Genomic DNA, 12,144 nt, shown 5'->3' on the forward strand with positions numbered 1-12,144 from the left:
ACCACTGCTCATGACACGGTGCTGCCACATTCAGGATGGGCCTTCCCACTTCAGTTAACAATCAAGACAATCGCCCCACAAGCAACTCGATCCGGACAATTCCTGGGGCTGTCCTCCTAGATGGTCATAGGCTGTGTTGCAGTTGAAACTGCTGAGCGTGCATCACCTCCTGCTCTCCAGCAGAGGAGCCATGTGAGGGCATGAGAGAGCAAGGCTTTCTTCTTTTAAGACCTCAGTATCTCCTGTGAAAACCCAATCAAATGTCACATTTTGCCACCATTCCTCTTGGTGACTTTCACTAATCTGAACCAGAAGGGAAAAGTCCAGTTGTTCCCCAGGTGGTCTGCATAGGAAGAAAACACAAATGCTCCAGGAGGTAGAACGGTGACAGGCATATTTCTCAGAAGCGCAGCTTGACTGGGGGACCTGGACACACAGAAGTGCCTCTGCAGAGCAGTTGGCAAGTAGAAGAAATGAGAGTAATTAGCAACACAACTTTCAGAAAGCTGCCCCAGCCAAGTGTGGACTCCGGGCTGCAGGGTTATTCTCTCATGAGATCAAGTGGGAAGAGGTAAGGAGCGTGAAGCTTGAGATGCTGGGGAACTGACAGGCAAATGCGGTAAATAGAGCTAATTAATGTCAACTCCGTTCCTGAAGACGATGAGCTGAGTGAGCACAGCAGGCTGACTAGGAGCCAGTGGGGTCTCTTGGTCTGCCCACTCACCCAGGGCTAACATGTGGGACGTCCCCCAAAGTGACCACCAGATGTTTCTTTTTATCTCTAAAGCTTCCCGTGGACCTCTTTTGAGGTGGTGGTGTTTAAAAATTCAGTTGTCTTCAGTTAGCATCTCCTCAGTGTCCCCTCTCTTCCACGAGCCTTTCCTGACAATGCTGATGATCTCTGTTCTTCTTCTCTGAGCTCTGACACCCTTAAGAAACTATTAGTGCCCAGAAGAAGAGTGACATGTGGGGCTCAATGGCAGAGCTCAGCATGAGTCTGTGAGTTTGGACTCTGCTCTAGCTCAATGATCTTTCGTAGCTGACTTTGAACCGCTCTGGGTCTCATTGCCCTTCTCTATTAAATGACAGTTCTAGTTTGGACTGCATTAGTTGTCATAACTGTTCATAGAAATTCTTCCCATCATGAACTGAATGAGAGGCAAAGACGATGATGATAGACAGAGACATGTAGTATGTATTCTGATTGCCCTCCAGAAAGTTCCATTTCCAATGTATTGATATTTGTAGGCAGTGGGTCTTTAAGAGGAAGGCCTAGTAAAAGGTGATTAAAGCATGAGAGACTAATGTTGGTCTCTGAGAATAGATCAGGTCTCACAGCAGCAGACTAGCTCACAATAGACCCTTTCCATCCATTCTGTGTTGTGTATATGATCTCTCTCTCTCTCTCTCTCTCTCTCTCTCTCTCTCTCTCCTCCTCCTCCCTCCCTCCTCCCTCTCTCCCTCCCTCCATCTGTCCCCCTCCCCTCCCATCCATTCCCCAGATAAAGGTACCACCTACCATGCTGTGATAGCCAGGAGACCCTCATCAGATACAGTGTAATACTGCTTATATTTTTCCAGACACTACAGTCAAGAGCCAACTAAATATCTTCATAATTGCCTAGCCTCATCAGACTCAGATAGGAGGAAAAACAACCACACTTATGAAGAATTAGCCTCCTGGGCTTTTATGCTGCAAAATGGATAAAAGAAAGCATCACTTATGAAATTAGGGGATGCTGGAGAAGTGAAGCTTGAAAATATGAGTCTCATTTGAATATTTAAATTTTCAGGTGGTCGATAGCAAGTGTCTACTCTGTGAATCTGCCCATGGCTTCCGCCACTGTTTATACTGTGACTCAACCCACAAAACGACTCATTCATAGACAGACAGATAGATTCTTCTACTCAAAGCAAGAGGCTAGGAGTTCAAATAAAAGTCAAACCGGAGAAGATGACGATTGAGTCCTTGCTCCACTGTCCCCTTACTCCATAGCATCTGATGAACAATTCCAAAAATGCTTCTGACCATTAAAGCACACTGAAAAGTTCCAGTCCTACCTCACAGAGCTTCTGTGAGAAGGAAGGGAAACAAGTCTGGTCTTTCTTTCCCTCTGTATGTTCTCTTCCTTTGCTGTCTTCTCTGTTGGGACTGAATCAGTTATTGACTAGTTGATTATTAACACAATGCAACCAAATATCAGTTAAAATTATCATGAAGCCTTTGGGGAGTGACACTTGGCACCTGTGGTAGATTCAATAAGAATGGGCCCCATCTATTTGACTCATCTATTTGAATGTCTAATCCCTAGTTAGTTGAATGATCAAATAGGATTAGGAGGTATGACCTTGTTGGAGAAAGTGTGTCACTGGAGATGAGCTTTCTACACCAGGCCCATCATGTCTGTCGTTCACTCACTTACTCGCTTTCCCCCCACCCCGGATGCTCTCATTCTTGTTCTTCCTCTTCTGCTCCAGTGCCTGTCTGCATGTCTCCATGCTCCCCGCCATGATGATAATGGACTAAGCCTCTGAAACTGTAGGCAAGCTCCCAATTAAATGTTTCTCTCATAAGCGTTGCTGCGATCATGGAGTCTCATCAGAGCAATAGAACAGTGACAAAGACAGCACCTTCTATCAAATGGTATCGATTTTGATTTACTTAAGTCTTTATCTACCTATCTGTTCACTTCTATCTACAAAATGTCTATCATCCATTTTCAGATCACATAATGATCTGCAAAACAAAACAACCATCCCCTTTGTAATTGTGATCTCTCCTCCTCAGCCATCACATTGCCTTTCTCTTTGTCTGAGCAGATGGGGCAGAAGCAATATCTCCTTTGCCACTTGTCTCTAGTTTCCAGCCTTCTGCTTATCTAGGGCTACCCAATCCAGCACAGAACACAATTAAATGACTTCCTACAGAAGGCATCTGGAGTGCTTGGCCCTTCATGAGAGAGGATGCAGACCTTAGGCAGCTGGAAATGCTTTTCAATCAATACAGTCTGGGCAGGGGTCATTCAGGCTCTGCTTATACCCTGTAGAGCTCTTCAGAGGCTGACCTCATCATGTTGACCCAAAGACTGCCTGACATCAGGAGGATCAGGGAAGGAAGGGAAGGGAAAGAGAGAGGCTCGAATTAATCTGTGCGAGTGGATCAGGAGGCAATGATTTCCTGAAGCAGCCCTGGTATCTGGCATCCTGCTATTGTGTAGCAGAAGGTGGTGTGAGTTGAAAAGTCTCTTATTCTGTTTCTCCTTCTTGCTTTCTCTAAATATGATTATTGCTGTCCTTATTCATTTATTCATTCATTGAGCAATAAGCATGAAAATAAATGGCCGGGACTTATAAAGAGTAATATCATCCTCAGTATTGCTTACCTATTATAATGGACTGTCCACTATGGCTCATGTAGGGCAATAGTGCCTAGCACAGTGCTTGACCTATGGCTAGTACTCCATAAAAGTGCCTTATTTGATGTAATCACTAATGAAGACTGGGGATTTATGAATGAAGGAATAGATTAGTAAACACATGGAAGAATGAATGAATGTTTTCATGAGAGAATGACTGAGAAGGTTAGTCAATGAACGGATTAATATGAATGAAAATGACAGCTTCTCAAATTAGATGAGTAGAGAATAGTATAGCCTCAAGCCAGAGACCTTAAGCCTTCCCTCTTCCACTGTAATTAGTGCATTGGCTTCTCCCTTCCCAGAGTTCATAGCCCATTTGCAAAGATAGTGACTCTATAATTTCTGAGTCCATAGAACAGAGCTCTCTCTCGGGGATTGGTGTACAGTGAGAAAGGTTAGAAATAACCCAGGGCTTTTTTCTGGTTAAACAGATGAAAGTGGAATCCCAACTCTGCCACACGCTAGCTGTGCAACATGACCAATCAGGAGCCCGGTAGTCTCCACTTGCTCCTCTGTGTGATGGGGGGTGATCACAGTCTCAGTGAGGACTAACGTGTATCCCAGCAGTTTATCAACCAGTAAGCACAATGCAAAGGAGAGGTATTGGAGCAAAATCAGCAGGCAGAGGAGCAAGACAAAAGGCGAGGCAGCCTAAAGACAACGTTTAGTCAGTGTCTACAGGCTGAAGAATTTCCATAGAGAAGGACCAAGTTTCCCGGTACAGCAGCAGGGAGGGTTCCCTTCTCTCCTATCTCTTAATTACCTTACTGTCTTGTGATGTCCTCCTATATCTTACTCCTCCGAGTCATCAGGAAGTCCACAGTGCCATCTTTCTCCTGCCATGGAGGAACTGCAGTTGACTAGGGGCTAAAGGGGAAGGTTAATTTCTATTCTTACGCTTTGGAGAAAACTGAGTATATTGTAGAAACACCCTTATAGGAGCTAATACTTAAGTCTTGGGAAAGACAGTGGCGTTGTCTGTGAAAACCTTTCCCCAGGAGCAGTATAGTGATCATCAGCCTGTCTACATCATGATGCCTTGACCATATTCTCTAAACTAGACATTATTGATTTAAAACCTAGGTGAACTGATGAAGCTTCGGTCACTTCCTTGGCTAGGGGAGTAGGCAAACTCCCCAGAGGATTGCTGAGGGCTAACCCTTGTGTTAAGATTATTCCCCCGACACAGTAGGTGTCAGTGTCTCCCCACCTTCCCTACAGGATTTGTGCTCACTCTCAGCTCCTGGGACTTATAGGAATCAGGCTGCACCATAGGAGAGCACTCTTCTCCCTTGACCCTCACTTTGCCAATATGTCCTGATGTGACCTCCCCACCCCAAAGCCCTCTTTCCTCTTCCTGGCTAGGTCAGCTCTGAGGAGAACCACTTATGATTGATCAAAGTGTCCTCACAAAATACTGTAGAGTCAGGCATGGCTGTCCCCAGGGAAAGAAGTATAGACAGAGGCCAACTCTACCCATCTTGTGGGAGCTAACTCTTGAGCCCATCTCCATTCATCTCTGAAGGCCCTGGGCCACCCATGCCTGCACTGCCTGCTCTGATCACAGTGTTGAAAGACTCATTTTAGTGGCTGCCACGTGTTGGAAAACACAAGAAAATATGACCCTGCCTTCTACACACTTTGCCCTCATTCAGAGAAAACCAAATAATTTCACAGATAAATATTTAAAACTTCCATAAGCTCAGAAAAGACTCGTGAGAGTGGCATTGATTTCGTCTGAGTTAGTATATAACTTTGAGTTAGAGTCTAAAGGCCGACTGAAGCACAGCAAAAATAAACAAAGGACCGGTATATTGAAGGGAACCACATGCAGAAAAACATCGATTCTTAAGGGAGCAGATATTCTGAAGAGATGGTAGGGCATTGTGGTTCAGGGGAGGGAAGGAGGGAGAGCCCAGCTGTACCAGGTATCTGTGGGCTAATACGCCAAGCCATGTCTCCTCATGAATAAAAAACTCAAAGAAGAATGTCATTTTCCTTATGTATTTATAAAAAAAAAGAGAGAGAGAAGAAACTGATGTATTTGTCTGGAGACAACAGGGTTAAAATCAGATGGCCAAATTTGTCTCCCAGAATCAATCTTTTCTAAGCCGTTTGAGCACAGATCTCAACCTCCTCACCTGTATAATGGGAATAATATTTCTTATACTGTATGACATTCACCCAGTGGAAGGGTAGAGAGCTCAAAGACATCCAAGAAGTTTCTACTTTAAATCTTCAATACCTACATCTAAGAGACTCAAATTTCTCATGGGAGCATTTCCTGCCCCCCCCACACACACACACACACACACACACACACACACACACACACACACACCTACCTCCTCCCCAGTCCTTATGCAGCTATTGTTCCTGCCATGGTCACCTGGACTACACAAAGCAAGTCCCATTTTATTCCAATAGAAGAATGATTTGAGAACCGTTTGCCCCTCCCCCTCCATATTTCAGCATTGCAATCACAGAAATACTTGAGCTGTGTAGCACAGTGCTGATCTACTGCAAAGATTTGTGTTCAATTACTCTCAGAATTGTTCCTCTCTCACCTATGGTGCCCCAGCATCTAATCACAGGACAATGGGCTACCGTGGAGAAATTTATCACTGAGTACAAAGAAAGTTCACCAAGAAGGCTATGTTCTTGACACAGAGGGAACACCACTGGACCCCAGGGTTGAAAGACCATATTGCCAAATTTCTCACAGTGAGTTGCAGGCCCAGTCATCTATTCCCATAAACATCCACCAGCACAGCCCTCTCCCAGCAACTGGGCTTGGAACTAAAAATGAGAAGTCTACAACGGTGCTCACAATGGGTTGTTCATAGTCCACTCTCTCCAGGGACGATGCTTCTCAGGGTTTGTCCTTTGATTTATTCTGCCTTTGATTTGTTCATGGATACAGGGACAAGGAAGCTAGCAGCCTCAGTACCACACAGCAACCATTACAAAAGACGGAAGCACCAAGCACTCTAGAAGAGCAGGACCATGGGACAGCAGCATGAGCACTACCACACAGAATTAGCTCAATTAGGCAGTGTGGCAAAGCCCAGAGTCCAGGCAGGAGATGTTTTATTCCTATGAGATGCTATGTAACAGGGTTAGGGTGGACAGTGTCTTTACAGTCTGCACATGGCTGACAGAATCACCAGAGCTCTTGTGAGAGTTCAGTCAGTGTCTGTGTGAGGTGAGCTTCATGATAGCTATACCTCTGGCACTGTGTTGACATAGATACCCAGCGTGCCAACCCCGGCTGAAAGAACAAAGTGTTTGTCCCAAGTGAAGGGCAGCCTCGGGAAAATGGTATGGTTCCAGAATGGACAGAGCTATGGTCACTGCCTGACTGAGTGGCCTGGTGCCCCTTAACTGGTCCTCATTATTACAGGGTAGCATGTCTGAGGAAAGGGATGAAAAGACTCAGCACAGGCGTGGCCATCTTCTCTTTCCTTTGCTCAAAGGATCTTGTAATTGGCACAAAGACCAGGAGCAAGAAGAGTTCAGGTCACACAGGTTCTTAGTGAAAACTAGCTGGGCCATCCTGAAGACCTTCTCTTTCTGTCCCAGCACTGTAGGAAGAGTCCCGGGCTTGGAGCCACCTGCAGTTGTCGTGTTTCACAGTGTCTAGAACAGGGTATCCTACCTCATTTGTCTCAGTTCCCCATTTAAAAAAGCAACTAAGAAAGCCAGCCCTATGAATCTAGAGATGGCTAAGATCCCATAGATTACAGTGCAGACAGCCTTTTGGGTTGCCGTTTTGTGTTGTGAGCATACCAGAGGCCTATGGTAACCTCCTCACATCCTGAAGGTCCCCTTCCCTTCCTCTCTGCTTTTCATGTGTGCCCAGCTCCTACCCCCTTTCCACCACACTTGCCAACACTTCTTACAGAAATAAAAGTCACGCTAATAAGCAATTAGTGAGGTCATTGTCACACAGAGAGCAGCCAAGGTGCTCTGAGAGGGACGGTCGCTCATAATGTTTAATTTTATTTCCAGCAAGGTATTGACCACCTCATTATTGGCAAACCCAGGCCCACAGACTCCATCTGTCTCCCACTGACGTCCGCTGCCGATTTGCTGGCAGCACTTCAAGGGGCTCGACTGATTTGAAAACACAAAGCTCCCGAAACCAGAGCTTAATTTTCCTAACAGGTGATAACTGTGCTTAACTCTAATTTGGCATGAAAAGACTCCGATGGCTTCAGAGAGAGCTGGGCATCGTTAGCGTGAATTACAGCTCATGGGCCTCGGGGTTCAACACCTATAGAAGGTTCAAAAGCTGTAGAAGGAGTGGATGCTGTCAGGTCTCCGTGGAGTGGCAGGCAGTGTGCAGAACACAGATACCAGAAACATTCTGTTGGGGAAAGAACCTGAGACATCCGTAGACTGCTCAAAGCTAAAGGCTGAGCTGCCCTTTTAAATATAAACCGATTCCAGGTATTTCACACGCCCTACAACCAACCAGGTTTAAAATATACAATTTGGTGTCCTTGTAGCAAATTTACCACAAATCAGCTTTTGGAATATTTCCATCACCCCAATAAAATACTTTGTGCTCCATTACCACACACACACACACACACACACACACACACACACACACCACACACAAAAACACACACACATACATGCATACACATATATATACACACACATACACACGCATATACATACATATACATACACACATACACACACATATACACACATGCATACACACACATACACACAAATACATACACACACGTACATATATATACACACATATACATATATATACACACACATACATACACATATATATACACACACATACACACATACACACACACACATACACACATACACACACACACACACACACACACACACACACACTCCTAGGCAACTGCTCAGCTACTTATACCTTTCCTTGACATTTCACTGAAGCAGCGGTTCGCACGTCCCTGCTGCCTGGCTGCTCTTTCACTCAGTATAACGTTTTGAGGTTCATGGTGTGGCAGCATGTGTAAGAGCTCTTTTGTTTTATTGCAGAATAGCATCCCATCGCACAAATACACCCCAATGTGTTCTAACGCCAATTGATAGGCACTTAAGTCATTTCCCATTTGGCTCTTATAACTCACAGAGCTAAGAGCATTGGTACACGGGTCTTTAGACGTTTGCAGTACTCTCAGGTAGACCTCAGGGTGAAGTGTGCTGCTGGTATAGTTGATTTGTATTTCACTTAAAACAAGTGTCTCCATATCTGGATGCCTCCACCGGTGCTCATTCGCTTTTTGCTCGCCCCACAGCAAGTGCCTGTGGTTCAGACATGAGAAGCGGGCCTGTCCACACCTCTCTATACAGCCTAGGATGAGAAACACAAACATGAGTTGCTCCTCTCTCGCCTGACTGCACTCATCCTGCAAGAGAAGTGAAGGCTTTGAACCACAAAGTACGCCTGCCAGGAAAGAAAGAAAGAAAGCCTTTAAAAAAAAAACCTTTCTTCTTTCTAGGCTATACGGCTCAGAAGAAAGAAAACGCTAGCCAGTTATAGGAAGAGCAGGACATATTGTCGCTCCCAAAGGTTGCCTTGGGTTATGGATCACCATCTAAACACTATTTTTAATGTCCTGAGGAAGGTAAACTATTACATCTTAGGATTTAATTGATGACAGAGCTTGGATGCCTACCAAGGGCTGAGCACCGAAAGCTGGGTGTAAGCAAGAAGTTCACCTGTTTAGTTCGTCCCACGGATGACCCGCCTATATCTTGCAACTATGTTGCAAGTTTGGGTGCAGAAGAAAAAGATTTTAGGTCTCTTTTTTCTCCCATCAATCCTGTTGCCTAAGCTTGGAATAGAGCAGAAACAGAAAGGGAAACCTGAATTTGGGTCTGCCTGATATTTACAGTTCCTCTAGTTATAGACAATAGATAGATCCCAGTGCACTGAACCTGCAAAACAAAATCCTGAAGTTACATACAAAGTGCTCGCACCTCAGGGAAGGGCTGAGGAAGGAGTTCTGTGAGGTCGTGCTCCTCCTATGTCTCTATACTTGAAAGAGAATGGAACTAACTTCCATTCTACGCCATCCCCACAGGGCAACCACAGAGATATGACCGCTATCCCCACCTAAGAATTGTGAAATGTACGGGCCAGAGCTATGAAGTCCAAGATCTAATCTAAGATGTGTGGCATGCCAGCAATAATTGGTGCTGGCCAGAGCTCCGCCCACCATGGTGCTGTGAAAATGTGGGCTAGCCAGTGGTGCCGATAAATGTCTAACATACAGTTCAGAGTGTTTGGGGGAGGGGGAGTGTAAAATTTGTGTGTAGCTGTACAAGTATACAAGTTCCATATATTTCGCTATTATAAAAGATTGATAGAATGTAACTTGCAAATAATAATGAAATATGCAGTGTGTTTTACTGTCAATGCCATAGAGCTAATTGATTCCCCTGGAGTGACTTCATTGATCAGTGCTGAACTCATATCCTTAGCAAATCTATGGTTACAACTGACAAATGACTATAGATTGCTCTGACGTCAATATTTCTTTTCCAATACAAAGGAAAGGGACTTTTCCTTTAGGTTAATAAGTAAAACAACAACAGGACAACAGACATATCAGAAACTCCCTGTTCATTGCAGAATAAGCAAATCTTCATTGAATCAGTGAACAGTTTGAACACTAGTAGACTATCTTTTCAATTTTAGTGATATTTGTCGCTATGGCTAGAGACATGACACATTTGAAAACTGACTTCATTAACGGTTCCTCCACTATTCTCTTGGTGTTAAGCAAACCAAACCCTGATTTGGAGCATGTGCGCTTCTGTGGTGTAAGTTGCCCACCCTGACCCACGTCAGGATACTAACTTGGTATCTCTAAATACGGAATTGTGAGGGGCAACACCAGAGCAAGGCTCCATCTCTAAGAAATGAGATGCAAATGCCATCTAGAGAATGCATAATTCCTAGGATGTCTAGTTATCCATGTACTTTGTGTATTTATCACCTTTGCTTTCACCATAATTTAATTATATTTTTTTCTTTTTTTCCATCTTTATTAAATTGGGTATTTCTTCTTTACATTTCAAATGTTATTCCCTTTCCCGGTTTCCAGGCCAACATTCCCCTAGCCCCTCCCCCTCCCCTTCTATGTGGGTGTTCCCCTCCCCACCCTCCCCCCATTATCACCCTCCCCCCAAGAATTCTGTTCACTGGGGGTTCAGCCTTGGCAGGACCAAGGGCTTCCCCTTCCACTGGTGCCCTTACTAGGCTATTCATTGCTACCTATGAGGTTGGAGCCCAGGATCAGTCCATGTATAGTCTTTAGGTAGTGGCTTAGTCCCTGGAAGCTCTGGTTGCTTGGCATTGTTGTACATATGGGGTCTCAAGCCCCTTCAAGCTCTTTTAGTCCTTTCTCTGATTCCTTCAATGGGGGTCCCGTTCTCAGTTCAGTGGTTTGCTGATGGCATTCGCCTATGTATTTGCCATATTCTGGCTCTGTCTCTCAGGAGAGATCTACATCCATTTCCTGTCAGCCTGCACTTCTTTGCTTCATGCATCTTACCTAGTTTGGTGGCTGTATATGTATGGGCCACATGTGGGGCAGGCTCTGAATGGGTGTTCCTTCTGTCTCTGTTTTAATCTTTGCCTCTCTCTTCCCTGCCAAGGGTATTCTTGTTCCCCTTTTAAAGAAGGAGTGAAGCATCCACATTTTGGTCATCCTTCTTGAGTTTCATGTGTTCTATGCATCTAAGGTAATTCAAGCATTTGGGCTAATATCCACTTATCAATGAGTGCATACCATGTGTGTTTTTCTGTGATTGGGTTACCTCACTCGGGGTGATATTTTCCAGTTTCATCCATTTGCCTATGAATTTCATAAAGTCATTGTTTTTGATAGCTGAGTAATATTCCATTGTGTAGATGTACCACATTTTCTGTATCCATTCCTCTGTTGAAGGGCATCTGGGTTCTTTCCAGCTTCTGGCTATTGTAAATAAGGCTGCTATGAACATAGTGGAGCATGTGTCTTTGTTATATGTTGGAGCATCTTTTGGGTATATGCCCAAGAGAGGTATAGCTGTGTCCTCAGGTAGTGCAATAAAAATATGGAACGCTTCACAAATTTGCGTCATCCTTGTGCAGGGGCCATGCTAATCTTCTCTGTATCATTCCAATTTTAGTATATGTGCTGCCGAGCACAATGAATTATAATTTCATACAATTAACTCTCTACACAGTTGTACTTAAGAACTGGCATGCAAGACCCTTATGTTTTAACGTAGAACTCAGCTCTGCTGTGTGGGGATGAGCCAGCTTCCACACACAAGTGCCATCTCTGGGGTAACTAGCAGGCGGCCCCATGCTTCTTGCTTTCCATGTAGACATGACCTAAAGTATCTCTTTGGTGACTGGTTCTCTGTCATGCCCTGAGGACTTTACCCAGACATTGCAAGTTACAACTTTGAAGTTTGAGCTACAGGATTCCCCATGCTCAAACCATCTGAATTCTTATCAACAGCTTGATAATGAGGCTCTGAAGAAGCAAACACAGCATCAGTAAAGGCTGCTCTGCCATTTTCATGCTCTTCTGATTGTGCCGGGGAAGGTGGCACATGCCACCCCTGGCTCTCTGGTTCCTCTGGAATCCTATACACTATATACTCCAGGTGAGACAGGACATCCCCAGAAGAGGTAAAATAACAAGGCCGAGTA

At 44.6% G+C, this 12,144-nt stretch overlaps 1 protein-coding gene and 1 pseudogene across 1 annotated transcript in view; one reads left to right on the forward strand and one right to left on the reverse strand.

Annotated features, from left to right (window-relative positions):
- The window catches only part of Clnk (cytokine dependent hematopoietic cell linker), a 169,977-nt gene that overhangs the window by 38,244 nt on the left and 119,589 nt on the right, over positions 1 to 12,144 (forward strand). The gene's annotated exons all lie outside the window — the stretch shown is intronic.
- LOC116913041 lies at positions 11,532 to 11,631 on the reverse strand (annotated as a pseudogene).

The sequence above is a fragment of the Rattus rattus genome, chromosome 11, assembly GCF_011064425.1.
Source record: "Rattus rattus isolate New Zealand chromosome 11, Rrattus_CSIRO_v1, whole genome shotgun sequence".
Lineage (NCBI taxonomy): Eukaryota > Metazoa > Chordata > Mammalia > Rodentia > Muridae > Rattus > Rattus rattus.